This window comes from Hirundo rustica, chromosome 7, assembly GCF_015227805.2.
Source record: "Hirundo rustica isolate bHirRus1 chromosome 7, bHirRus1.pri.v3, whole genome shotgun sequence".
NCBI lineage: Eukaryota > Metazoa > Chordata > Aves > Passeriformes > Hirundinidae > Hirundo > Hirundo rustica.
The window spans coordinates 34,054,576-34,067,016 of NC_053456.1; positions in this window are offsets into that span (position 1 = coordinate 34,054,576).

Here is a 12,441-nt window from a genome sequence, read left to right on the forward strand (position 1 = left end):
CTACAATTCCATGTCTGAGGAAAACATGAAACTCTGCTGGTGTCAGAGACAGGTGGTTATTCAGTGGCTTGTAGAGGAACTTGAATTAGGTTTTACATCTGAATCTAAAAATGCTTCTTTAATTAAGTGTTCCAGTGCGATTTTTGACATCTGTAAAGGTATTTCCTGCTTGCAAGATATGCTTAATGTAATATACTATTTCCAAGTACAGCAAAACTCACTGTAGGCAAGTCTTCCTTAACTTACAAAGGGACTATATTCTTTTAAAATCTTTCATTTGTGTCTGTCTACACTGGTAAAAAATAAAATCTATGTCTTAAAAATTTGCACTGCATTTAAGAAGAATACTATAATTTATAATGTTTTGAAAACTTTATTATTGACTCATAGATATGCTCTATATATTAAACTGTAGAGCCTGTCTAAAAAATAAGTAGGCGAGAGCCATTAGTTCTGGGTACTTGGATGGGTCAGTGTAACTCGGGTTACATGGTGGGTCACTGAAATCCTGATACCATTGCATGGTTCTTGATGACAGCAATCCAGCTTCCGTATGAAAGAAAGCAAAACTTCAGTCATTCCAAAACTCTGAGCCCTTGGGGATTTTACAGGGCTTAGTGAGTTCAAAAGTCAGCATCTGTTCTGCCTAATTATTCCGTAATAATTAGTGATGCAAATTCCACTTGCGGAGGATCTTCCCTGTGCTTTTAGAAACTAACAACTAGAAGACAGAGCCCTCAGAGCTGAGGTTCAGTCCTCAGTGAGGTGTTTATGCAGTTATATTAGTAAGGATTACAAGGAGAGAGCCAGCTGCCTCTGCCACTCCTGATAACACAGGAAAATTGTATTTTCTACTTGGTGTGATTTTTCAAGACAAAATGCTAAGTATTATCTGATACATCAGTGATTTACAGCTGAGCAAATCTATATAGACTAAATAAATTATCATTTTTGTTTTAAACCCAGATTCCCTGTCAAATGTTTATTGCCTTACCATTAAAACAGCCAATTAGAATGATTTCAGATGGAATTAATTTCCAGTTGGCTGACAAAGTTCCTCTGATAATTCTCTTTTCGATGCTCTTATCTTGCATGATGTCTGTCAAACCTGACTGCGTGGGAGGATTTTGGGCTATGTGATTTCAACTTTTTCTCTGTGTTTATCTCAGCTTGAACATTCTTCTTATAAGATTGAATTTTTTTTTTTTTTTTTGCAGTTACAGTAATTATACCTTGAGAGACTTTTGACTCATTCAGGAAAGGATTTATACTGTCTGGTTAAACTTATCCTTAGGCAGTACAAAGTCACAAGGGCAATGCAGAGAGACCACACATTCTGGATCATGAAATAAAGAAACTTTGTGCTCCTGTTGTTCCTGTTTCCAAAAAAGCTTTGATTTTTGTGCTAAACTTGCAGATGGGTATCTGCACTGTCCTCTCCCCAACTTCATGGCCAGATATTTCTTTTTCAGAGGCAGCTGTTGGGCTTAGTTGTATCAGGCAACCTCTCAAGTCCCTTTACTGTCTCTCTCTTGTAAATTCTCTTAATAATAGGTGTAAAGTGTGATGAGCTGCAGAAGTGATAAACTGTCTAGATTGTATCAGGATATTTCATATTTGTGCAATAGTTTAAGCACATTTCTTATTTCCTTGTTGAGCTTTGTGCAGATTCCTTCAGCCCCCTCCCTAAGCTTATCAGATTTGTTAGAAACAACAAGTCCGATCACTTCTGCATGGGTCTCTGATGGGATGACATGTGATACCTGTGCAATATCATGCAATATTTATATCTGAATTGTATTTATTACTTGTATTTATATCTTAATTGATTGAGGGTAGCCACAGCCGCCTACATGTGTGCAAAACCACATTATTTATTGTCATGTAGGATGCAGGGGTTGGTAAAATAGAAGGACCATAATTTTCAGTGCTGATTTTGAACCTATGATGGTTCATCTATATGCCAAAAAATAGTGCTGAAATGTTGGAATTTCAGCTTTGTGCTGAAATTCTGCTGGCTATTGCCATTGGCTTATTTGAAGCACATCTTAGCAGCATGCCTAGTGAGCTATGAGCCACAGCACAATCAAACAAACTATAGAAAAGCTAGTGGTTGTTACTAGATGCACCCCCCCCCAAAAAAAAAAAAAAAAAGGGAACCATGGCTTTAATTTAAAAAAGGAATAAAGAGAAGTGAAGACCCCCTCCTCTGACTTTCTGAAATTACTGGACAAGTAAGTCTGCTGTTGCTTTTGGGTTTTGCTCCATCTCTGCATTAGAACCACAAATGGGACTGTTTTTCCATTCTTTGTGTTTTACTAGAATTTAGGAAACCTTCTAATTCTGCATGCGGAGAGCAAGTGGGACACTGTGCCTTTTCACTTAAGATTGTGAGCAAGGTGCCACTGTGGTACTGTGACAATGTCCTTTGCCTGCACATTACACACTGAAATTCAACTTTCCTACTTGCCTGGGTCAGCTTGAGCTCAGCATCCTTACACAGCAGGCAAGTGTTTTAGCCACTAGTTCTACTCTGCACCTCTCTTGTTTTTGACCAGAGGTTTCGTTCAGGACCTAAGGGATCCAGACAAAAATAAGCACCATGCAAACATCTAGTGGTAAATAACGGATGTGGTTTTGATGAGTCAACACTTTCTGACAAAAGCAAAATATCATTACACATTCAAAATCCAGAAATCCCTGACCTGATCTAAACCTTACAAGAGTATTGGTCAGTGTGTAAATTTTCTTCTCTACAGAGTTATAAATCATCATTTTATTACAGACATTGAAAAATTCTGCTCTCTTGATGCAGAAACAGTGCTTCCATCTCTTCCAATTAATTTTCATCAGTGTTCTCCTAGTTTTAAAGTGATGTTTTAAATCTCGTTCACCTGAATTCCTGTGAATATTAGCTTGGTTTCTGTCTCACTTTTCTACATCATCTGCTTCTTACCACACTGGTGTTTTATTTCCACATGTAAATACTGTGATGTTTTCCCTCTTACTGCTGGCTGGTTTTGTTGCATAATTAATTGCAGGAGGTATTTATTAAAAGGGGGTTTTATTTCAAGAGGGTCCAGCCTTTGCTGTTCCTGCTGCTGTTGCAGTTGAAGTACACTTCCAGAATTAACTGTTAAGTGGGGATGTAAATTAAGCTGGACCAGCCGATAAATGAATTTGTCACATGTGTAATTGCTAGGCAAAGTGGCTACAACTTTAGCTATTTTCATTGGCCTATTATTGCAGCTTTCCATTGCTAAAGTAATTAATCTTTTTCTTTTTTTTTTTTTTTTCCCTGTATGTTCCTTTGAGAGAGAGAGGGAGAGCTACTGAATATGCAGTAAACTAGGCTGTTGGGAGGGGTTTGAGCCATTCTGTATAGGAGAGATTTGGCAAGGCTCCAGGTGCATTGCAAGTTGTAAAAGAATTGTGTAAGGAGGATGCAGTGCTGTGCTGGCTGCTTTGCCAGGGAGCACAGGCAGTGTGCTCCAGGGAGATGCTGAGAGCCAAGGATGGGCTGTAGGGAGCACCAGGCTGGGGCTCTACCAACGTGCATCCCATGGTGGTGCCCCAGAACGGGTCAGGAACTCCACATGAAGCCAACCTCTGTCTTGTCTCTTCACCTGCGAGCCTGTTCCAGGGATCACCACCTCAGCACATGCAAATGCCAAAAGCTCACTCAGTGGTTAGCATGGGGACATAATGCAGCACTGTGGTAGAAAACACAGCCAATACTTTAAAAAGTATTGACAAGCTTTCATTTCCCACCCTCCCCCAAAATAATTATTTCTTAATGTTTGTTTCCCTTTAAAAGCCTCTATGTGTGTTTGCTGTACAGTAAAGAAAACTATCATCCAAAAGACTTGCTGATATGCCAGGTGACTTGAACTCAGAAGGGAAATGGGAACAGTTTGGTACAAGCTTTTGATGCGTTTTTCACGTGGCTCTGTGTAACCTGAGCTGTCTGTTATTTTGTGGGTACTTGGAGCACTCAATAGTAGTTGCTTTGGTATATCAGCTGGGTGTTTTGATTAGCTAAAACTTTCGGTTGGGGAAAATGCAAGATTAGAAATTCAAGTTTTATTAACTGTGCCCACGGCAGAAAGTCATTGGAGTTTCAAGTATGTCTCTAGAGCCCGAGAAGCTATAAATCATTCCAGCTCGTTAGAAAGTTGCCTAAGCTCCTTTGTTTACTATCTTAAAATTCTCTATTATGCAGTATTTCATTCTATATATAAAATCCCTACAACTCCTTATTATGAAAAACAGGTGCAGATCCCTCTAATTGCTTGCTCTGTTTTCACAGAAGAAACTTTTGAGATATTACATGAAGGATAAATATTACATATTAAAAAAATAGCAACAGAAACACCAAACTGAAAAACCTTGTGGCATCTTTTGAGAAAGCTTCTGAGGCTATTCAATCCCTCTAAGGCATGAGGAGTAAGTGAGGGAAGCCCCCAGTTTGCGAATTAAACCACTCTAAGGTGTCTTTAGTGGGTCACTGCTTCTGAAAATACTGACCTCAGTATTAATCCTTACCCTAAAATTTTAAGTAGCACTGACAAAGGAACCCTATCCAGGGCTGAAATTTCTGCTATTAATTTGGGAAAAATCATATGCTATAGGTTTTCAACAGGTCATGCAGGCTTTCAGGTCCAATTCAATTTAACCAGGGTGTTTGGTCTTTCTGCAATTTCCCAATATTGCAATTTTTCCCAAAAATATTAGCAGTTAAAGAAATTTTAGCTACTCCTCTGTGGCACTCTCTTTACTGATTCTAGGCTTTTCTTGAAATGCTAATATATCATCCTCAGTGCTGTGTTCTTGCAGCCTGTTCCCTGAAGGGGATTCAGATTGCCTTCTCAGTAGCAGATTATTTTCTGATCACATTTCTCATATTAGGAAAGCCATAAGACCAGCAGTGATCATTTTACAATTTAGCTTTATCTAGTCATCTATTAGCAAGTCATATGATATATCAAGTCATTTTTGCTTTGATGAGGGAAAGAGCTTACCAACACATAAAGCAGGCAGTAGTTTGTATACAAAGCAAATTGGTCTCTCAAAGCGTCTAAATAAAATACTGCCCCTTTGCCTAAAAACCAGATATTCATACAATCAAGGGCATGGGATGATGTTTACAGATGCCTTCATGTGTCTACTTTGCTGGACCATTTAATGCTAATCTAGTGTTAGATTGCTCTTCTGAAACTGCTAATAAAATCTGCTACATTACCTTGCTTAGGCTGAGGCCCCAGGGCTTCAGAGATGAGATTTCTCTCCACTGACAGATCGTGCCTGGCTGAAAACTCAAAGCAGAAACTTTTCTGCATCAGGTGTGAAACACCCTCATCCTAATCCTGCTGAAAGACACTGTAATGGAGAGATATGTAAAATGCTTGTTTATTCCACAGAAGGTATTTCAGCTGGGGATAAGGGCAAGGGAAATACGTATTCTCAAGCCACAGGCAGTTGCAAGAAGGCCAAAGTGGCTGTAGATCTGCTGTTTGGCACCCAGGGAATTTAGGTTTTAGGGCCCTATCATGGGTTGGCACAATTTTGTTTTCTAGTTATAGAAAAACGAGGTATTTTTTCCCTGCCCTAACCGCGGAGTGGTTTGGGGAGGAGAACAGGGACCTATCAAAAAGCTAGCCAGGATATTGGCAGCTAAGCTAACCAATAGGAAATATCGATGGGACTTTGGAGGGGACATTTAAAACTAACTGCGGGAGATCAGTCTTTCTCTCTCTGAAGAGATCTGCCATGAGGTAACATCGTGGTTGGGTCAGGCTCTGCTGCCCCTCTGGGCGGCCGGGCCGGGCCCAGCCGGGCCTCCAGAGGCTGCTGCCCGCATGGAGAGCGGGGGGAGCCCCGGTCGGGCCCCCCACTGCCGGCTGGGCCAGGCCCGGCCGAGCCTCCGAGAGCGGCTCTCGCATGGCAGCAGCCCGGGTGAAGCCCTTTCACAGCTTTATGGTAGCTCCGAGCTGGACCACCCTGGATGAGGGGTGGAAAAAAGGACATCTACCAGCTTCCTCCACCAGCACAGCTTTGCATTTCCTTCAGCCTCATGCAGCCCGGTGCTTGCACGCGGCCCTTGCAGGCCCAGGCGGATTTGACCCTTTCCTAGCATCATGGAACTTTTAAAGCACAATTCTTCCTTGAGAGAAAGGGGAAGGAAAAACAGAAGGTACATAGAAACACAGACTCTGCGTGAAGTTAGTTAGATTAGAAGTAAAAGAACTAATAATATTGGAATAGGAATAAAGAAGTGGACATTTTTAACCGGACTTTTCTAAGGTAAATTATGAAGAAATGAACTGCTCTTCGCAGCATCTTGGTATTGTTGGGTAGAATACTGTTCTAATCAAAATTAAGGACTGATGTAATTGAGATTTATTTAGGAACTTTGGAGCCCCTGCTCTTGGGTTAAAAAAGAGGTCTCAGCCTTTGAGACAAAGATGATTTTAGACTAGAAGAAATATTTGTAAATAATACCCCAGATACACTGAGAAGCTTTGCTGATAGAACATCACAGTCTGTGAAAACTCCAGGCAGCAGCAGATGTGTGACGCTGGGAGCACTGGACTATTTTGTCTTGTGGCCAAACTTCATAAAAGATCTTAGAAAGACTCTTCTCCTAAAGTAATGAGTGGTTATGTCTAAGTAGTAAAACTGACTGAAAATCCTAAGTTGTGTCTTTCTATGTTGTTTAATAAGAAAGTTAATAGTTTGTAAGAGGAGGGAAGCATGTTCTAAGGTATCATTCTGTTTTAGTTTTTCTTGTTTCTCAACTTTTTTTTCCTCAGTCTTTTAATATATGTTAATAAAACTATTCTTGTTCATTTTTAAGCTTAAGCCTGCTTTGTTTCTTTTTCTCCTAATCTCTCCCTCCCACAAAAATTAATAATGAAACCCCTACATTAATTGGTGTTTCTGCCTAGTTTTATTAAATTAAAATCATTACAGGCTGTGGTGGTTTCAGGCAGATTTTGGGAGAAGCCCTCCCACGGGGCCCCCCTCCCCTCCCCCAGTTGGTTTGGGAAAAGACTTCCTCAGAGAGAAGGGGAAAAAAACCTGTTTATTAAACAGGCAAAGCACTCCCAGCACAATACCCGATGACAAGAGCTTTGTGCCGCTTACGGAGGGATAACAAACTTAAAGAAAGTCTCCTCTATAAGATAGTCACTGTGCTCCACTGCTCCATCTCTGCTGGCTCTGGGAGAAAAGGAGATGTGCAGGGCTGGTCTTGGTGGGGTGGGTCCCCTGTGGAGGCCCCCGGTGCTTCCCCCAGGTCCTTAGTCCAGAGAGGTTGGAACAGTTCTGAGGAGAGGGCAAAAAAGAAAAAAAGGGAGGGGGGAAAAAAAAGGGTCAAAAAAAGAAAAAAAAAAGGCAAAAAAGAGCTTCAGCTATTCTACAGTGTCTAACTACGCTAGCACTAAACTAACTAACTGCCAGGGGAAAAAAAAACAACAGAGCTTCTTTTGTCTTGCTGTGTTCCAACTCCCCCGCTTCAAGGTCACTCTGAGGAGCAGAGTTTTCCTGGGGAAAAACAAACGGTGCTTCCCTCCCCTTTGCACCCAATAGATGATTGGGGGATACACAGTCACCCTAGGACACAGGCCCAAACACAACACAGGGTGGTAAAGGCTGAGATCCTGATTTCTTCCTATCTCTGCTCGTCTCATTGATGAAAACAGTCCAGAAAATTCAAGAACACCTAATATATCTCAGTGGTTGAGGGGCTTGATAAAAGATGTTCAAGCTAGCATAAGTCCTTTCATGTCCCAGTGTAATTATGGCTATTCTGTTTCTGGGGAGAGTATTGCAAGAGTTAGTGAGCAAAACAGCACTGGAGAACTCCTATATGGCAACATGTCTGGAAGACTGGGATTTTTTTCCAAGAATAACACCACCCATCAGAGTGTTGTGCTCACGTTATTGATGTTACTCTGTTGCATTTATTGCCCAAACGTCTTCAATCTCAACAAAAGACAAACTGGTTTGCAACTATTTGTATTCTTGAATGATTCCTTTGGAAAACAGTTCATGTTCCTTTGCATAGGGAGCCTTTGGGGGTCTTTAATGTTTTGGATGTATAGTACTGGCTAGTGCCCAATTGGAATGTGGTTTGGGACGAAGCTTGAATTTGATTTTTCACAGCATTGTGTCTGGTGTAACCCTTGAAATCTGGGCACTGGTGTAGCAGATAAAACATCTCCCAGAGAGAAATTGAGAGACCATGTTGGCTTTACTGGCTTTGTTCTCTCTGCACTGCCACCAGGAACAGGAAACCAGCAGGAAATAAAGCCTTCTATTTCTGCTTTCAAAGTAATGAATCCACTTCCTTCAACTTCAGATGGCAGCAGATGAGCTGCTCATCCAGGCTCTCCTTACAATCACTGCTAAGGAAGAGGCATTCTGGGAGCATGATTCATGTGAGTTGTTTCACATGCTGGTTCAAGGAGGAGGTGGGATGCACCGCTTCACTTTGCCACCTGTGAAGGGAGGCTCTCTGTGTCTGCTTCAGAAGAAGGTGTCTAATTTTCACTGATAGAGAACCTAGCCCATATGTTCAGCTGCTTCCACTGATGGTCTTAGTTAGTCCTCCTAAGGAAAAAGTCTTTTTCTGAGTTGAAGTCTGTCTGTGGTTTTTGGCAGCTGAGCAGTGCAAAACCATAAAACCTGGTGCAGAGATGTGATTTGTCCTCCAGCTTAGAAAAGGCAATTCCCAGATGAAAACCTCTGTGTTTCCAAGGCATGCTCCTATTGGAAGGAGTGCTGTTGATGTCCTTCCACCAGAAGCAGTGGACTCTGGAGGGTGTGAGTTACTTTCCCAAGGTTGGACCCCATGCTTGGTGAGATGTGGGTTCCTTTTGGCTGCTCATAGAAGAAGACAGCAATTTCTTTTCAGAAGTGAGTATCAGTAGAAAAGATGGGGCTTGATTCCTGCCTGTCTGCCCTTATTGCAGTAAGGGTTGCCTCTGCATGTGGCTGCCTTCTGCCACACCTTTTCCTTCAGCTGCCTCACCTCTCTCCTGCAACATTTTGCCAGATTTTCAGACTTGCACCTAGCTAGGAGTCTAATGGGAGAAAAATGAAGATCGACTCAAAGGTACCAGCTGAGGAGGGAAATAACTCTGCTTATACAGGGGAAAAATATTAAGAGTTGGCTTGAAAAAAAACCTGGGAGATGAAATGAAGATAAACTAGAAAACAGCAAGCTTATGGTAGACTGGATGGTCATTTTTTGTACTTGAAAACTCTTACGAATACCAGTGACCCTTGAAAGATCTCTGACTGATTGGACAACTCTGGCTAAGTGGGGAACACAGCAGTATATTTTTCATATAAACATGTCCTAGAGACAGTCCTGCAGTACAGGTGCAGTAGCATCTTTGATAGCTTTTTCCTAATCCTTTTGCATTGCTATGACATATTCTGCTGGCTGCCAAAGGAGGAATAACAAAAATCAAGCCAAGGGAGGCCTAAAAACCTCACTCCATCAAGTACAGTGTCTGCTGTGTGAATTGTCAGGAATGGTTTAGATATTGGCACGGACTTCTCTCCTGGAGGCAGGACAGTCAGGCAACTGAATTATCCATAAATTTTCCTGTCATTCATCTGCCAGAAATATTTTTCAGAAATGCTGCTGTTCTATCCAGGTACTCCCCTTTTGTAATCGAATGATGATTTATTATCCAAGCAATGAAGGAAAAAAAATTACCTTGGAATTTTTGAATGTGTAATGATATGTAAGCCATAATAATGAATCACTATTTTCCCTCCCTTCCTCATGTATATTTTATCTATAAATTTCCATTTCTGTCCTCTGAAGTTCTCCTTCACAAAGGGAAATTCCAAGTTAAGGTGTTGGACAGTTTGAGATACCTGAGTTAAAGAACTAACAAACAGAGCCATGTGCCTTTCAGCTCTCCACTCCCACATTTCCTTGCTGTCCCCATGCTGGGTCTCCTTGTCAGAGCCACCTCTGTGCGTGACTCCCTTGCAGTTGTGTTTCTGGTTTGGATATAAATGTTCTGAAGGTCTGGGTGAGGAGGTTTGACCAAGTCTGAGCACAGGCTGAGGCAAGCCAAGGCCCCTGACTCCTGTGCTTACAGTGCATGGTTCAAAAAGGGCTAATGCAGAGTCAGGAGTGCTCCATTCCCTGCAGGTTGTCCTGGTGAGAGGAGCTTAGGGGTGACCCCCAGGACTAGCAGTGTTACGTGTCTTATAATCTTTCCCTACTCTGTGTTCTTAGGTTTTGCTTGTCTTAAATTAGCTCCTGTGTATGTGCTGCCTTCAGGTGTTAAAGGGGGCATTCACTTAAGAGCTGGGTTTGATGGTTCTTGTGGGTGTCTTTCAACTCAGAGCATTCTCTGATTCTGCCTGCAAAAAGAAGCTTGGCAATCATGACGCCTGGCTTTGCCTGCAGGGTTATTTCTTTCTCTCTAATGCATTGTTCCTTCTGGACCCATTTGGGAGACAAGGTAGTGACATGCATGATGCAGAGCCATTACAAGGGAAGAAATTGGTCTCAAATAACTTGAGAAGTGCTTGAGCTTTATTTGGTGGCGTGGCCTTGGCCAGTGCTGTGCTCTATCAGATAGGCTGGGTCAAGAGCACTTTCATGACAGTCAGAAGTGACACCAGTAAAAAAACACCTCATTTCCCTGACACGTGTTCCCTAAAAAAAAAGCTTTCCTGCTGTTTTCCAGAGAATCCTCTAACTAAGCTGATACTTGTGCTTATTTTTTAGGCTTTTTTTGCGAGGATTTATTTACAAGCCTCCCCGGTTGTTACTGTTAGTTTTTCTTGAAATGTAGTCAGCAGAATGTGTTCTTTTAGGCTGGAAATGTCAAAAGAGCTTTGTGGCACTTAGAGACCCAGATCTACTGAAATTCAGGAGGACCTGGCTGTCTAGCACATAGAAATTGCATTGAAAATCCCCTGCTAGACCTTTTGCTGTGCTTGGTATATTCAGAGCATGTCACAGACAAAAAAATGTTGCCCACAAGAGCTGTAGGGAACAATCCCAGAGTTTGAGATACTCTGTTAAATTCCCATAAGTCAGGATAGACACTGCAGCAGGCTTCATCCCTCTGGGGCTACAACATGTGGTTCTGAAGGAATAATGAACACACCGTCCTTCAGTGAGTCCTGAAGGTGGTAATGCCTGCCAGAGGCAGGCTTTTCAGGGTCTGGATCTGCATGCACTCAGGCACTCATCTCGCTCGAGACTAAGTTTGTCTTTAGCAAAATTAAGACATTGATGGAAAAATATAGAGCTTTGTCCATTCTTGCAGGCTGCATTTGCATTTGAATGCATTTTATTATTTTCATAAAAAGTGCTATATTAATGTGGTATTTTCCTTGTGTTACTGTACACATTCCAGACTCCTGGTATTTAACTCCATTGTAACCAAAATAACCCCCAACGAAGGACAGAAAAGCCTCTTTATACTAGTGGAAGAATATTGCAAAAGCTTATGGAAAAGTTTCATTTTTCCACCAGCCTGAAAAATTCCTTGACTGGCATCACTAAAAATATAGGCATGATTCTGTCTACGTTTCTTTGTTGTTAAAATTGAACAGTAGGGGAGGCAGTGGTTGGTAAAGCCTGGAGAAGGAACTTATTAAAAACAGATAAAAGACTTACCTTAGGGGTTTTCAGTCTCCAGAGGTGAATCCATATGACAGTGAAATTTTTGACTTGAGCTTCAAGGTGTCATCTCTGACATTTCCTCAGGCTGGGATGTGTATTTGTTTGAGGGGACAATGAGATGGGAGTTGACAACACAGAGTCCCCTGCAGTGGCTGGTGCCATGAAGTCACACCAGAAATACCCATACTGATATGAACTCAAGGGCAGGTGGTTGCCATCGGTTCTGGTGCACTTCCTTCTGCACTTACACTGTCTTGGGCAGAATCTGGTGCACTTGGCCCCCTGCAGCAATGTCTGTGCTCTGATTGCTTTCCATTCTCTGAGTTAGGTTCTGAGCAGGACGTGAATATGTGAACTTAGACTTGAATTTGAAGCAACACAGAAAAGGCAGAAGGAAATTTTCTGTAGGCATAATAGACTTTAGACACGTGATATCTAAAGCACAGTAATTAGAGTTTCACAGTCACAATATGAAATCTACTGATATATCTCAGCTGCAGTCCCCCATTAAGTTGCTATTTTATCAGGAGGTTTGTCATGGAAACTCCACGTCAACTTCAGCTCTAAGGATGAGCCCTCTCTTTTGAGGAACAGACTGATTTGTTTAGCCTTGCTATAATTATTGCCAAATTCTTCCAGCTAGTTGCTAGTGATTAAATAAAAAGAAACGAACAGAGACCCTCCCAGGGCTCTGGTTGACTCTGTGTGATACAGCCCAGGTGCTTGGTGGTCTTATCGGACTGATCTCACAGGGAATGGAAGAGCTGGAAGAG